This window comes from Dipodomys merriami, unplaced genomic scaffold, assembly GCF_024711535.1.
Source record: "Dipodomys merriami isolate MVZ:Mamm:240054 unplaced genomic scaffold, mDipMer1.0.p SCAF_9, whole genome shotgun sequence".
Lineage (NCBI taxonomy): Eukaryota > Metazoa > Chordata > Mammalia > Rodentia > Heteromyidae > Dipodomys > Dipodomys merriami.
In genome coordinates, this window is record NW_027206512.1 from 16,997,378 (window position 1) to 17,014,788 (window position 17,411).

Here is a 17,411-nt window from a genome sequence, read left to right on the forward strand (position 1 = left end):
GTGTGTGTGTGTGTGTGTGTGTGTGTGTGTGTGTGTACTTAGCTGTACTATAAAGTAGTTGGTTTGTATGAGATGGTTAAAAAGGCCAAAAATAAGAAACTTTTTTTTCCTTTTTTTGTCTATGAAGTTGCTGTGGTATTTTTTTTTTTTGGCCTGTTTGATATATGTGTGAAACAATGGTGTCCAACAATAAATTGGAATTTTATTTTGCTGAGTTTTTTTTTAAAGATCTGTGGCCATGTTCCATTAAGAGAAAGAAAATTAACAGGAGAAACAGGTCTCAGAGGAGGAAAAACCCTCTTAGATACAGCATTCCTGCCTATTGTCCCAATGGACCTTCACACTAAAAGTTATTTGAGCCCTCGATCCTTCTTTCCACATGGAGCTTGGAGTTAGTTACTTCCTCCATCTCCCTGAGATTGTTGGTCCTTGACTAAAGCTGTTTTTCCTACCCTGTGAGCAGTGCAGATTTTAGTTACACTTTAATATCTTCATTAGTTCTAGAGTTCTCACCAGCTTGACAGCCCTCTCCTGAATGTATTCCAATGCAAAAGTATTTCTTGCAAACTATTTCTCATAATTACAGTAGTAGGATCACTTGTGTCCTATACTGTTAAGCATTTACAGCCATATGTGTCTTAACATACCTTAAAATTTTAATTAATTGCCCAAGATATTTGCAAGGATCAGTCACACTCAATTAAAGCACAGAGTTAGATCAGTTACTCCCAAGGTATAAAATTTGTCCAAAGCAGTTAGCTTGTTAAGGCTTATTTTGCTGACACTCAAAAGTTCTTGTGGTAAACCAAAAAAATGTTAATATTAAAATAAAAGTAAAAGCTGTTGTTTTTCATGTACAGAATAGTTTTGCAAATTGGGAGGTATATGCTCAGTAAGTAAATAAAATTCCAAGGGAATTAACTATACTTTTTAAAATAATAATTGCAAAATGGGGTGAAGTGAAATAAAATTTTATGATTTGCCCTGTTTGTTTCACAAGTTGTCATGAACAGATTTTGATTGTTCTCAGGTCTGTTCATAGAGTAAGCTATATGGATGGTTGCTAGTGGGCTGACTCAAGGGGATCATCAATTTGGAATAGTCTGACAGCCAACAGAAATACAGTCATTGGAAACTCCAATTCCTAGTATTGCCAGCAGCTTCTTTCTAAACAGCACTCTTTCATGATTGAAGGTCTTGGGTCTATAGGTTAACTACAGATGGTCAAATGCAATTTCTTTATTTTTTTCATCCGCCTGTAAACTTTTTTTCCTTTATTTTTAATTTTTAAATTATGCTTAAGTAGTTTTATAAAGGAGGTACCATTTAACAAAGCAGTTTATCAGTACAATTCCACTCTCTTTGATTAAGTGGCATCCGTCTTAATTTTTATTTCCACTTTACCAATCAAAAAATGGCTGAGGACTGACATTAATTTCCTCAGTCTGGAACTTTTGAAAATGATTTATTTTCCCCTATTATTAGAGATGGCTCTAAAATCAGAATAAATGTCTGTTCAGCTTAATGTGAAACAGAAAATATATTTCATTGCTACTTTTCATAGTTTATTCACTGTTATTATTCTTTTTGGGTTTTTTTGTTGTTGTTGTTTGTTTTTGTCGGTTGAAGAGCTTGAACTCTGGGCCTGGGTGCTGTCCCTGCGCTCTTCACCTCAAGGCAAGAGCTCACCACTTCCTGTTTTCTAGTATTTTATTGGAGATGAGTTTCATGGACTTTCCTGCACAGGCTGGCTTTGAACTGTGATCCTCAGATCTCAGCCTCCTGAGTATCTAGGATTACAGGCATGAGCCACCAGCGCCTGGCTTGTTATTGTTTTCATGATAGGAGCTTTGCCCTACCCAGATTGAGCATGATTCTTCTTAATGCGGTCACGCACAAATAAATTAGCTAAACTGTGACTCTTATCATCTCCTCCAGCACAGGCATAGGAGTGAGCTGTCAGTTTGATTTAAATCTTTATGGTTGTTATTTTTTTATTATACAGAAATAAGATGAATAGAATTCTTATGACTTCCTCTGATTACTCCTATTGATCAAAGTTTCAATCATTCTTATACTTTAAAACAAAAAAAAGAAGAGATAGACAACGTTAAAATTGAAAATGTTGGTAATAAATTCATTTATTTTCAATAAAATGGAGGATGACTATTTTCATAAAATTTTTAGGGTGATTCAAATTTTTGTTTCCTGTAGCTATGTCAGTTCCGAGAAATGTCTTGAGAGATATTTCTATTATTATCCAGCCCATGGCTTATTTTCTGAGATGTAAAAATACTCCTTCAATCCAGACTTAAAAGTGTAAAATTAGCCATGCGCCAGTGGCCCATACCTGTAATACCTGTAATACTAGCTATTCAGAAGGCTGAGATCTGAAGATCACCATTCAAAGCCAGCCCATGCAGGAAAGTCTGTGAGATTCTTATCTCCAATAAACAACCTGAAAACTGGAAGTGGCACTATGGCTCAAGTGGTAGAGCACTAGCGTTGAGCTGAAGAGCTGGGGGACAGCGCCCAGGCCCAGAGTTCAGGCCCTATGACTGGCAAAAAATAGTGTAAAATTAAAAATCTGATTTTATATTTTATATCCAACAGATTGTATACCACCTTGGGTCATTTCTGTAATTAAATAAAAGTAAATTATATAAACTCTAAGAGAATCAATCATCAAAACCTTAAGAGATAATTTTCTATATCAGTTATCATGAATATTATACCTGATCACTGAGATTAGTTGAATATTTTCCTTAAATACATGTAATTGTTAAGATCAAGACAGCATACACTGCCAACAGCTAAATAAGATGGAAAAGTTTGTCTTAAAAAATTAGTTGAGGGCTGGGAAGGTGGCTCAGTGGTAGAGCACTTGCCTTGCATGCCTGAGGCCCTGGGTTCGGTTCCTCAGCACCACATAAGCAAAAAGAAAAAAGCTGGAAGTGGCACTGTGGCTCAAGTGGTAGAGCACTAGCCTTGAGCTGAAAAGCTGAGGGACAGCGCCCAGGCCCAGAGTTCAGGCCACGACCGGACCCAAAAAAAAAAAAATTAGTTGAACTGTCCTAACCCTTAACCAGCATATAAGAGAAAATTTTTATTTGTAAATAAACTTCCTATTTAATTTGTGGATCACTTATATTTTAAAAGAAAAATTCTTAAAAGTATATACTTTTTGCTTATTATAGAAATACTCTTCCTCTAAGGTTTAAAAACAATAAATAAATAAACATAAGAAAAAATAAAGTTCTCTTTCATCTCATTCACCAGAAAAAAAAGCTCACTTTTATAACTTTTTTCAAAATTTTTAAATAAATAGCAATCAAAGTGCTGTTTTCTTTCCATTACCCATGGCAGGTGGCAAAAAATCAATCAAGGTATTCCATTCCATATTTGCGTTGCAATTCTTCTAAGGAAATCACTAGATATAATCAATGTTTACATATATTCCCAGCATTTGTTTGTTTTGGTTTGGTTTGGTTTGGCTTGGTTTTTGTTGTTGGCTATAGGGATTGAACTCACAGCCTGGGCACTGTCCCTGAGCTATATTTGCTCAAGGTTAGTGCTCTATCACTTTGAACCACAATGCCATTTCCATATTCCCAGTATTTATACATAAAAGATACCTACTTGTTGTGCTTATTTGTTACATAATAAATCAAAATACATTCCTAAGTCATAAGACAGTTTGGTACAATATCATTTTACAGGATATTTTAGTATCTAACTGAATATATGTTTTACATTTTGCTGTAGAAAGTTTCTCAGGAATTTTGTAATAAGTGCTTTGATGAAGATCCTTGAAGTGTGTGTGTGTGTGTATGTGTGTGTGTGTGTGTGTGTGTGTGTGTGTGTGTGTGTGTGTGAGAGAGAGAGAGAGAGAGAGAATTAATTTACATTGAATAGGATCTAAAAACATTACTAAATTATTGTTAGGGTTTGAAAATTTGTCTTTTTAAAAGTCATTGAGAAATGACTGAATCTTAAATGTTTGTTCCTAAAATCCTAGAGTCCAATCTATTTTTAAAATTTCCCTGAGGCAGGAAGTTAAATGGTTTTGTTTTGCCAACAGTTAAGGCTCTTCTATAATTAAAATTGAAAAAGGTACCCACCCTAAAAAAGACAAAAAAAAAAAGGTTTTAGTGGCAAAAATCTTCCTTTCTAGTTGAGTAGTCAAAAATAAATCTCAAAGAAGAAAACTGGAACATTCCAGTAAAAGAATTTACAAATAGAATCTCACAATGGCACACCTGTGTATACTAATAAACATTAAAAACATTCATTCAACTTCTTAAAAACCAAAAAGTAGATTCTGGGAACAATGCTTGAACATGACATTTTTAATCTTTAGTGTTTAGTCAGGTAGCTAGTGGCAGCTTCAATTACCCAACTGCTATTATGCAAATGAAATTGAAGCCAGAAGTCCTGCACCTGTGCTTGCCTCTAGATTTAATATTTCTAATGAGTTCTTAAATCCTGCTCTACAGACCTATATGTGACATTGCTCAACTCAGATTACAGCAGAGCAGGTGAATAGCTTTTCAGATGGAGACAATACTTTCAAGGAATTCAATAGGACATAGTAGACATAGGGTTTAAACATTGTCAACTGTGAAAGAGACACAACAAAAGGACAACAAATCATTATAATGTTTGCAGTATTGAGATGCTTGGCCCAGTGAAATTAAAATAATGAAAACCTCAAGGCAGGGCAGAATTCTTAGCAATCCTCCAAGCATTTTCCCTGTGGGAAGGCCTTCATGTTCTCTTGGTAGCCACCTCCATAGAACTCTATCAGACCAAGGTTGCCTTCAGATCTGCGAAGTTTTCTTTCTGTTCTTTTTTAAATAAATGATATGTGTAACTCAGATTTATTTGCAAAATATTTTACTCTATTATTGTAATAACTAACATTTTGGATCTTTTGCTTTTTCCTTTTTTTTTTCTTTTGTCAGTCATGAGGTTTGAACTCTGGTCCTGAACTCTGTCCCTTGAGCTCTTCAGCTCAAGGTGAGCGCTCTACCACTAGAGCCACAGCACCACTTCTGGTTTTCTGGTAGTTTATTGGAGAAAAGAGTCTGCCTGGACTGGTTGGAACCATTATCCTCAGATCTCAGCCTCCTGAGTAACTAGGATTACACCAGCACCTAGCCACCTTTTGATTTGGATTTTACTATGTGACAGGATTCACATAATTTATTATATGAGACTTAGTCATTGCAAATCAATGAGAACATAGCAATCTTATTTTGCCAACGAAAAGAACAGGAATTATTTCAAGGTCATATAAAAATTATGGCAAAGCAAGGGACCATTTTTACTCAACCAGACAATTTAGAAGGTAGACTTCCAAGATAAATGTGACTTTTCAATTCCTTATATTGCACAGAATTTTTTAAATTTAATTTTACTATCAAGGTGATGTACAAAGGGGTTACAGTTACATCCGTAATAAGTACAAGAGAATTTTTAAAGTCAAAAAGTTTACAGGAAATAATTCCCACTTTTGAATACCATATTCTGACAATTTCTTCCCAACACAACATCAAAGAATCCAAAAAAAGTACCATATTCTTTTCTATGATAATTTCCTTACTGGAAAAAAATAAGATGAGATCAGGCATACCAAATAACCAGCTTTCCGAGAGATGAAATACCCACTTGAGATTTGCGGACATACAGTATTCTGCTCAAGCATAAGTAGGAGCAAGAGAATAAAAAACAATAGAGAGAAACATGTCATCTCTGTGTTTTTTTTTAAAAAAATGCCTTTTCAGGCAGTCTATCAGTAAATTTTTCTCACACGTAATTAATCAAAAATGTTGACTAGTTGCAAAGGAGCCTGGGAAGGTATTTTTTTTAAGCTGGGAATTTTGTGACCTTGAACCAAGACAGGGATCTCTTTTCAATGAGAAAGGGGAGAAATAGTATTTAACAGGTCATTATCAGGAACTTCTTACAGTCCAGGATACTCTTTATGGTTTTTCTCTTGATTTCAAAGTATAACAAAAGACATTGATTTAGCATAATTCTGAATTGGAATATTATGTCTGCTTCAGTTGGTGCCCAGTGTCCTGAATGGCAGTTTAAAGCAAATGTTTTGAGTCAAAAACTAAGATACTGAAATTTAGTATATTACTAGCACTTTGTCTCACATTTTTAAACATTTTAAGTTATATTCAACACATTTAAAAGAAATCTATAAAGAAATATATTATGAATATATGATTAAATTATTTAAACACATGGTATTTTTAATAATTTTAAGTTATTTCATTTCTTTTTATGTTTCATAACAAATGTATAAGAAAATTTTGGAGAGTAACCTTCATAATATATCTGATCACATTTTTTTCACTTTCCTATCATCATGGTCTAATCCTCTTCTCTCTTTCTCTCCCTCTCCCTATTCCCTTTCCTTCTATTCTTCTTTGCTAGTCCCAGTACTTGGGTCCAGGAGCTTGAATTTAGGGTTTTAGCCTGGTACTGATACTTAACTTGAGCCATGAATCCAGCTTGGTTTTTCGTTGATTATTTTGGCGATGAATCTCTCAGACTTTTCTACCTGAGTAGTTAGGGTTACAGGTGGGTGACAACATTTTATCTTCATCTCTTGCCTGGATTTTAAAATTAGCATCTTAACCACCTTCCCATTTTGTCCTGTGCTTTTAATCCCAGCAGCCACAACCACATTTACAAGGTGCACATTATTTTGAGGCAAGACATCTAGGGTAAAGTGACAAGGAAGTACAAAAATATATCAAAACTAATCCAGATTTAGGAGCTGAAATAAGTCTGTAAAAATCTCTAAAACAGCAAGAAATTGACATATAATTTAAGAACATGCAAACCCACAGTCTTTCCATCACCCCTCTTCGCCTTCAGATATTAAGTGAGATAGAATGCCCCTAAGTAAAAGTAATTGGATCTGGGAGTGTCTTTTTTGGTAAGTCTTCTATTAGAACAAAAATAACTTTAAAAAGGGACGGAAAAGACAGACACCCCTGTCACAAAACTTTGTAAGAAAACTCCAAGCCCTTTGTTTCTAGGCTTGAGTTATAAAACAATAGGATAACTGGGAAGTTGCTAGGTAACCATACATTCAGGTGACCAATTCTGAACTAGAAACCTCAGTGTACTTAGAAGACATAGACACCCTGGGATCAACACCACTCATGGAACCCCTACTTCCTTTTTTTCAGTTTAAAAAATATATTTGATTAATAAATACTTTATTTCTCAAGGCATTAAAATCTTCATTGTTATTCATGTGGTCCAGATAAGTTGTGGAAACATTCTCTTAAATTTTCTATCAAAGTCTTTATTTCCTCTTAATTTCTTTTTTTTTCTTTCAACTTTTCTTTTTTGGTACTGGGGATCGAACCCAGGACGTTGCACTTGCTAGGTAAGCGCTTTGCCACTGAGCTACATCCTAGCCCTCCTCTTAATTTCTGAAGCATAATTTTGCTAGCTATAGAATCTGTGTGGACACATCTCTTTCAACTCGAGAATCATGTTATATGTGATTTTTTTGAAACTTTATTTCATTGTAATGGTGATGTACAGAAGGGTTACAGTTATATAAGTAGGGTAATGAGTACACTTCTTTTCAGTGTTACCCCTCCCTTGTTTTCTCCTGCTTTTCCCTAACCCCTTACCCCACAAGTTGCAAAATTCATTACCAATGTAGTATCTAGTGAGTATCGCTGTTGCATTAGTTCAACCTCTGTCCCACAATTTCTGTGATTCCCTTTTCCATCCCCAAATCATATTAACTTATATACAAGACAAAGGGTACCAAAAGCAGGAATAGTGAAAACAAGGAATAAACCAGAGGAGAATAAAATGAAAGACAAAAGAAATAACTGCAAACACTACAAACAAAAAAGAAAAGAAATCAAAGAAAAACAACAACATCAAAAACCCTCTTGTTTCCATATTATCGAGATCATTTTGATTAGCATCATTTTATATGGTCATATGTACATAGTTTTGGGGCTTTGTGAACCTCTGCTAAGAGTATCCTACAATATAGAACTCCCCTATGATCCAGCAATCCCACTGCTAGGCATTTCCTCAAATGATCACAAACAAGGCCACACTAAAGCTACCAGCACAACTATGTTCATTGGAGCATTATTTACCACAGCTAAGATATAGAACCAACCCAGATGCCGCTCAATAGATCAATAGATCAAGAAACTGTGGTGTATATACACATAATGCCTCCATCAGAAAGAATGACAACACTCCATTCATAAGAAGTTGGAAAGACTTGGAAAAAATCATATTAAGTGAAGTAAACCAGACCCAAAGAAACATAGGCTCCATGGTCTCCCTCGTCTGTAATAATTAGTATATGCCTAGGATAGTCCTAGCAGAGGAATCCCTACTTTCAGAAAGTCCTCTAGCTGTTTCTTCTTCTTCTGTTTCTCTTCTCCTTCTTCCTTCTTCCTTCCTTCCTCCTCCTCCTCCTCCTCCTCCTCCTTCTTCTTCCTCTTTCCTCTTCTTCTTCCTTCTCCTTCTCTGTCTTTTTTTCTTGCCGCCCTGATTTGTCTTTGTCTCCTCTGCTCAGTAAATCTCTACTGGCCTTGTGTGCCTCCTGGGTAGATTACGTTGAAATTCATTCCTGGTGGAGGAGGTTTCTCTCTCTCTCTCTCTCTCTCTCTCTCTCTCTCTCTCTCTCTCTCTCTCTCTCTCTCTCTCTCTCTCTCTCTCTCTCTCAGAAAGTCAAGTACAATGTTCTCTTCTATTGGGGAAATCTCTTCCAAATACCCTCATCATGACAATTTCTGTCCACTTAAAATCATCTGAAAGACTGCAGTCTTTTTCAAAGCAATTTTGAAGTTTGTCCATTGACAGAGTGGACCCCATACCACAGGTCCTAAATTTGTGTTCTATCAACTCTCACTGAACAACTACAGTCTTTCCATGAGCTTCTGCTTTGCATGGGACACTTTCTCTCTGAAACTTTCTCTGCTTTCTGCCTCATTTCCCTTTCATCTCTTTCTAGCATCCTCCCAATTCTACTGTGCCATTATGAAAAAGTGACAGCATACCTTCTCCTCCTCCAATCTCTCTCTCTTGTTTTCCTTTTCTATTGCACTGGTCATCCTCTAAAGTACACTATACGATTGACTTATTTGATTTCGGTCTTGCTTAGCTTTAAGGAGTAACATCATCACAAAACAGAAACTATTTTGTTAACTATTTTTTGGCATAGGATAAAAGTATTTGTTAAATTGCTTGAAGGATGTAATTATTTAAACAAAAGAAAGGAGGTGTATGTTTCAGCAATAGAAAAAAAGAATTATGACATAGTTAAAGGACTTTTTGAATAAGACTTCTATAAATTACATTATCTGGAAAATATCTTGAGATTAGGATACTTGATAAAGTACCTTAAATCATTTCACTTGAGAATTTCCATAAGTTTGTGTGTGTGTGTGTGTGTGTGTGTGTGTGTGTGTGTCTGTGTGTGTGTCTGTGTCTGTGTCTGTGTAATTTCTGAAAGAAATATCCAACATTAACAGTGGTATATTTTTGCTACTATTCATTCTGAAGCACCATGATCATAGTTCCAGACACATTTTTTTTGTGTGTGAAAATACTGTACAGAGGGGTTACAATTACATGGGCAAGATAATGAGTACATTTCTTATCAAGCATTGTATCCTCCTCCTTTGTTTCCCCTTCCCATCCTTTCCCATCCTTCCCCCGCCCCCCCCAATCCTCCTCCCCACCTTCACCCAAGTTGTAAAGTTCGTTTTTCCACATAATGACTTGTACATCTCATTGTTCCAATGGATCCACCTGTATCCCTATTTAAATGATTTGTTTTTTCCCTTCCCCTCCACAAATTATACCAACCTCAAATACAGTGAAAGTAGGGGTTATACCATGGGAGGGACATACAAAGCAATAAAGAAATAATCTTGTAAATGTGTTAGAAACAATCACCAGAAAGAAAAAAAACATTTAAATACATATCTTAGGGTTCATTTCCCTAATATCAACTTATCTGACCTTTTCTGCTTGACTCAGACATATACTAGTTATTGCAAATAAGGGAAACCATGGGACCTATGTTTCTTTGGGCCTGGCTTACTTCACTTCCAAGTCTTTCCATTTCCTAACAAATGGGGCAATGTCATTCTTTCTGATGGAGCCATAGAATTCCATTGTGTATATATACCACATTTTCTTGATCCATTCATCTACTGAGGGGCATCTGGGTTGGTTCCATATCTTAGTTATGGTAAATAATGCTGCAATAAACATAGTTGTGCTGGTAGCTTTAGTGTGGTCTTGTTTGTAAACATTTGGGTAAATGCCCAAAAGTGGGATTGCTGAGTCATAGGGGAGCTCTATGTGGAGTCTTTTGAGGAACCTCCACACTGATTAGACAGGTTTTTTAATCCTTTTTGAGAAGTCATTGCAATTACATCCCACATACCCAAGCAAACACTTGAAAGCTCAAATCTGTGGAATTCACAGAAATATTTTCACTATACTAATGAATTTGTGACTGGCTTTGCTAATTAATATACAATTTAAAATTCTGTATCTATTGTGTATTGGTAACATACAGTTTCTTACTCCAGATCATGGTTACTTTTCTCTTGTTTTCAAATAACTGCTTTCAAAATAAAATAAATTGGTGAAGATTTTGTACCATATTATAGAAAAAGAGACATCTACCACCTTTTAGCTTCATTCATGTATAATTCAATTCTCTTTCCTTAGGCCCATAGCACTATCCTGGTCCTGACAGTACATGGAGAGTTTGCCAAGCGAAGAAAGCCACTGTATCTAAATGGTGAGGTGGTGAGCCGCAAGGAGAAGAGAGCAAGGAATCAGCCTCTTTGTCATCTGTTTTTACCTTAATTTAAAACGACTACCATCTCTCTCTAGAATTTGTGTGTGTGTGTGTGTGTGTGTGTGTGAGAGAGAGAGAGAGAGAGAGAGAGAGAGAGAGAGAGAGAGAGAGAGAGAGAGAGAGAGAGAGAGAGATTATCCTGGGGCTTGAACTCAGGACCTCAGCTCATGAGCTTTTTTTTTTTTTCTTCTCAAGACTAGCATGTTATCTACCACTTGAGCCACAGTTTCACATAGGGCTTTTGTGATGCTTAATTAAAGATAAGTGTCCCATGGACTTTCCTGCTTGGGCAGGCTTCAAACCACAATCCTCAGATTTCAGTCTCCTGAGCAGCCAAAGTGAAAGTAATGAGCCACAAGTCCCCTATTTTCTCCTAGCTTTTTGTCACAACAGTCTCCTAATTGCCCTCTTTTTATCTTTCTTATTCTTTTACAACTAATGTTTCATTGTAGCACCCAGAGAATTCCGTGTGTGTGTGTACACGCACACATGCCAGTCCTTGGTACTTTACCTCAGGGCCTAAGCATGGTCCCTGAGCTTTTTGCTTAAGTCTAGTGCTCTATCACTTGAGCCACAGCTCCACTTCTGGCATTTTGCTGCCTAGTTGGAGATAAAAGTCTCATGGACTTTCCTGCTTGGGCTGGCTTTGAACCAGGATCCAGATCTCAGCCTTCTCCTTAGCTAGGATTATAGTTGTTAGCCATCAGTGTGCTTGGCTCATAGAAATCCTTTTAAACTTGACAGCTTCGGCTTCAGGCTGCTTGGCTCAAAGCCTTCCAAGGACCCAGCCATTGCCCACAGGGAAAAAAATCCTTAGCACAATAGCTAAATTTATTTCTTTCCTGGTCAACTTTCTGTGTCCTCCTCAGAATTGTCCTTGACCCTCCTCTGACAAGCCCTGTCAGGCCTCTGTTCCCACACTGCCTGCTGGAAACACTTCCACCAGATGCCTGCACAGCTTCCTCCTGCCCTCAGTCCCACTTATCTTCCCTGACTGTCTCTTTCTAGACATTTAGTGACCTTTGATTTTCTTCATAGTTCTAATAATTGCCTGAAGTTACATATGCATTTGTTGATAGGTTGAATGCTTTATCCCACTCCCTTGCTTCAGCAAATATAAAACTTATAAAAAAATATGTATCTGTCTTCATACCTACTCCTATCACTTAAAAAACCTTGGCAGATGGTAGCTATCCACTAACCATTTGTAACAAGTTCAAATGGAGATAGCCAATACACAGTTTTATACATGAATGAGCATGAAAAAATCCTACAAAAGAAGTACAGAATTAGTAGACCTTAGGTGTATTAATCAATGTAAAACAGATGTTTCCCAAGGAGCGTATCTTCAGAATGAACTTTAAAAAAAAAAGTCCCAAATCTGTATGTTTGGGTTTGATCTCTCTTACAAGTTTTAAATTTTTCTATTATTCTTCTATCTAGCTGCATATAAATTCTGCTCTGTCCCTCATACTTCCACAGTTATTAAGCTTTATGTAATTTAGTAAATAAATACTATTGATCTATTCCTCAAAATCCTTTGTCACTGAATTTATTCATTTATTCACTTGTTCACTTAATAAACACTCATTAAATAACTTTTACAAACTAGATACAGCTCTAAAGACTGAGAATGTCAAGGTAAATAAAATATAACTCTGATGATCAAGAAATACACAGTCTAGTAATGAAGGCAGCAATGTAAATGCATTGTGCTAAAAACAAAAACAAAAACAAAAAACCCAAAACGTGAGCAAGGTGCTGGTGGTTCTCATTATAATCCTAGCTACTCTAAAGGCTGAGATCTGAGGATCATGGTTCAAAGCTAGCCCAGGCAAGAAAGCTCATGAAACTCTTATCTCCAATTAACCCCCAGAAAACCATGGCTCAGAGTGGTACAGTGCTAGACTTGGGCAAAACAGCTCAGGGACAATGCCTAGGCTCTAATTTCAAGCCCCACAATTGACAAAAAACAAACAAAAAAACCCACATGATATAACAGAAGATATGTGTCACTTCATAGATTTAGAAATAAAAGTTAGTAATATTTTAGTGCATTTTATTCTATTATAACTAAATGGCACAATATGAATAGTTTGTAATTAATGGAAATTTGTATCTCACAATTCTGGAGGCTAAAGTCCCAAATCAAGGGACTGGTGTGGGCCTTTTTGTGCATCATCCCCTGGCAAAGAGCAGAGAGCAAAAAGGGGACTAAAACTCCCTCTTTATAAAGGACCTCCTCTGAAATGAACCCCAAGATAAGTATTCAAATGTTTTTTTTTCTTTCATGGGATTGTTTCTAACATATTTATAAGATGATTTCATTGTTGCTTTGTATGTCCCTCCCCCAAGATAACCCCTGCTTTCACTGTATTTGATGTTGGTATAATTTGTGGAGGGGAAGGGAAAAAAATCGTTTAAATAGGGATACAGGTGGACCCATTGCAACAATGAGATGTACAAGATGTTATGTCGAAAAATGAACTTAACAATTTTGGTGGGGGGAGGAATATGGGTGAGTGAGGGAGGTGGGATATGGGAAGGGATGGGAAGGGGAAACAAAGGAGGAGGCTACAATGCTTGATAATAATGTACTCATTATCTTGCCCATGTAATTTTGACTCCTCTGTGTGGTATTTTCACAATAAAAATTTAAAAAAAAATAAAGGACCTCCTCCCTCAATAATGACTTTAATCCAGAATCTCTCAAAGGTTCTGCTACTTTATAAGAGCAATTAAATTTTTTAACATGAGTTTTAGGGAGAGAAAGAAGTAGGAAAGATTTATTCTGGTAGACTATTCCAGTCCATGCTTGCTTGCCCCTCATTGTTCTAGGTGTGTAATGAGGCAGAATATCAAGATGGGAGTGCATGATAACATTAAATTGTCACCTCATGTCCTCACAATGCAAAGCATGGACCAGGGTCTTCTGTAGCCTACTTCCTCCAGCTAGACCCTATCTTCATCAGGCTAGTGACTAAACAATTAGCATATGAACCTTGGAAGACATTTATTTATTTTTCCTGTTCAGGGGCATGAATTCAGGGCCTAACCACTGTCCCTGAGCTCTTATTTTACTCACATATAGTACTCTATCCCTTGAGCCACAGTGACATTTCTGCCTTTTTCTGAGTAGTTTATTAGAGCTAAGAGTCTCAGAGAGTCATCTGCCCTGGCTGGCTTTGAACCACAATCCTCTGATCTTAGCCTCCTGAGTTGCTAAGATTACAGGTGTAAGCCTCCAGCACCCAGCTTTGAACAGCATTTTAAATCTAAACTAATACCTAAAACCATCTAATAAATTCCTAAATAAAATGGACACACCAGGCAAGGAGAGACGTGAACCAAAGTGTGGAGGTGAGACAGGTCACACAATTTCAGTAAAATGGAAACCACAGCAGACTTTGGCCTGTAGTGTGAAGTAGTTAGAATCTTAATTGGTTGAAAGCTATGAGAAATGATCTGGTGAGGGAGGGAGTTTAACACACCAGTTCTGACTCCACAAGCTCTTAACACCACACGTCTAGTAAAGTTTTTATATAAGGATGAAAAAGGTGGCATTTGATGAAGATAAAGAAAGCCAACATAGTGGAGAAAGAGATTCCCAATACCTCCTATTTTTTCCTGCCCTAATTTGTCATGAAAATGATTTCTAGTCTAGTTAGTAGCTCTCATTTTACAGGAACAAATGCTACTGTTGATACTAAAAATTCCTCCTAGCAAGTCCCAGTGATTTTATGGCAAGCAAGCATGTTGTGGTACTCAGAACAAAGAGAAGGATGAGTTAACATGAAGTTGCTAGCATTTCCTAGATATGCTCAGCATGAAATATACATGCCATTAGTGAATTATGAGACTGATCTCATTTCATCTTCACAATACCAGTTGAGATAGGTATTGGATAGTGAGAATATAGTTCCAAAAAGCACAAGTTCACACAGCTCCTTTCTTGATCTCATACAATATACTATGAAAAGAGATGACAAAACTCAAAAATAGATTTGTTGCTTAGTCATAACATTCTAAAATAAAAGCCATATTATGTATATGTGGTTAGTCAAGCACTATTTATTGGGCAATTGAAATGTTAAATGGTGAACAACATTAAAATACATTACATCTGTGAAAGAAGACAGCAAAACCAAACTCACTGAAAGCTGCTGAATTAAATAAGATTAGTAGAGTCAAGAAAAGAGAGTAGATGGTTTCCCTTATTTGTAATATCTAGTATATGTATGAGTCAAGCGGAAAAGGTCAGATAATGTGATGTCAGGAAAATGAACCCTTAGATGTGTATTTTAATGTTTTTTTCTTTCATGCATGTGTTTCTAACACATTTATAAGATTATCTCTTTGTTGCTTTGTATGTCCCTCCCCCACAGTATAACCCCTGCTTTCACTATATTTGATGTCAGTATAACTTGTGGAGGAGATGGGGAAAAACCAGTTGTTTAAGGATACAGGTGGACCTGTTGCAACAATGAGAAGTACAAGTTGTCATGTCCAAAACGAGCTTTACAACGTTGGTAGGGGGGGGAGGGGGGGAAGGGGGGAAGGAGAAGGATTGGGATTAGGTGGGGAGGGGGGAGGCTGGGAAGGGATGTGAAGGGTAAACAAAGGAGGAGGCTACAATGCTTGGTAAGAAATGTACGCATTATCCTGCCCATGTAACTGTAACTCCTCTGTACAGTATGTTCACAAATAAAATTAAATTAAATTAAAAAAAAAAGAAAAGAGAGTAGATGTGTGAGTCAACTGGATTAAGGTATAAGTACATGTAAAATACCATGTTGAAGCTACTTTGAATACTTATGATGCATTTTACCAAATAAAAGTAAAAAAAAACTCCTGTATGGGTACTCTCTGATATTTATCCATATTAAATCCATATTATATAGCTAATCCATATTAAAGAGCAAATTTAAATTAAATAATTCACTTCCATTTTTTTCTTAAAAAGTGGGTGAAACTTTAATAAAGTTGAACAAGTTTAATGAGTATTTTTAATACTCATTACTTAATGGGAGGGGAAAAGAATAAGAGAGAGGGTGAAAAAAGGTTAATATAATCAAAATATATGTGCTTATGAAATGTAACAATAAAGCTTGCTGAAACTGGCTTAAGAAGGGGGATGGGTAGATAAGGGAGAGTGATGGAAGAGAATGAGTCTGATCAAGGTACATGATATGCTGGTCGAATCACTACTAAATAACCCCATGCTGCAAATCACATATATGATGCCATATATATGTGCACACCGGAGGGGAACTAGGAAGATGACACAGAACTAGAGGGAATCAGGGAAAAACATACAACAGCGGGACCCATCAGCTGCACTGGACATTGGCCAAAATGAACTAAGCAACTCAATGGCAGCGATGGGAGGGAGGGAACAAGTGGGAAAGAGGGAACAGCGGATGCTATGCAAAACAAAAGAAATGTACATATCACCCAATGTGGAAAAAATAACTGTATCGCAAAGCTCATAGAACTCATAAATGTTATAGACTGTGATAGACAATTTGCTCCAGGAAAGTTGGAATGTGTTTGTGACTTTAACTGAGCATCACTATCCCACAATACTGTCAAATTTGGGAAATTATGTAACCACTTAATCACAATAAAAAATTTGAAAAAAAGATACATGATATGCATATATGAAGTGTCAAAATAAAGCCCCCTAATACAAGCACCTGATGCCAACTAATTAATTAATTAATTAAAAGTACATTTGAATGTGTATAGACTTGAAACTTAAAAGGGCAATTGTAATAGAAAAAGCAAAGTGAATCTATTCTGGTATGCATACATGTCAACTTTCAAATTTATTCGTTTTAATTAGGATCATAGAATGTGACTTTATAGTCACCATTATACTAAAATAATGCAAAATTGTAAATGCCAATGAATAAGGCAAATATTTTATTCAACAAATTTTAATTTGTTATTTACATTAATTTATTTAATTTTAATTTGTTGATTGAATTCATTTACAAATTGGAAAACATAGGATCATATTGATATTTAAAATCATTAGACTTTATTAATGTTTCAGTAACTATTTAATCTAAGAAAAAAGATACTTAAAATGAGTTATGTAGTTTAAATTTGCTCTTTAGTGTGCATTATCATAAATAGCAGAGACTATGTTCTTACTCTAGAGATTTATGATTTTAACTTAGTATGTCTTAGTAAAATTTACATGAAACATTTTTTAAACTGAATAGTGGAAACACTAGAATCCCTAATGGAATAGAGAATTTCTGAAGTTCTGCTCTCTCTTATATGATGGATCTTCCACTTTGTATGCCAAAATAAACTATTTTGAGCCACTTTCCCAATGAATACATTTTCTTAATTTCTTGGTCAGAATTTACTGAGAGTTATGTTTCAGTTCAAGTTTGTTATTTCCTTACAGTCTTGAAAATCTAAGGGCACCTCTGCCTAGCTAACCTATGCCCATACTCCTGAATGCAGGAGCTATGAGATATGTAATTGCTAAATAGGGCATGCAAATACT

General features: G+C 36.1%; 1 protein-coding gene across 1 annotated transcript in view; it reads right to left on the reverse strand.

Annotated features, from left to right (window-relative positions):
• The window catches only part of Cfap299 (cilia and flagella associated protein 299), a 557,667-nt gene that overhangs the window by 387,762 nt on the left and 152,494 nt on the right, over window positions 1-17,411 (reverse strand). The gene's annotated exons all lie outside the window — the stretch shown is intronic.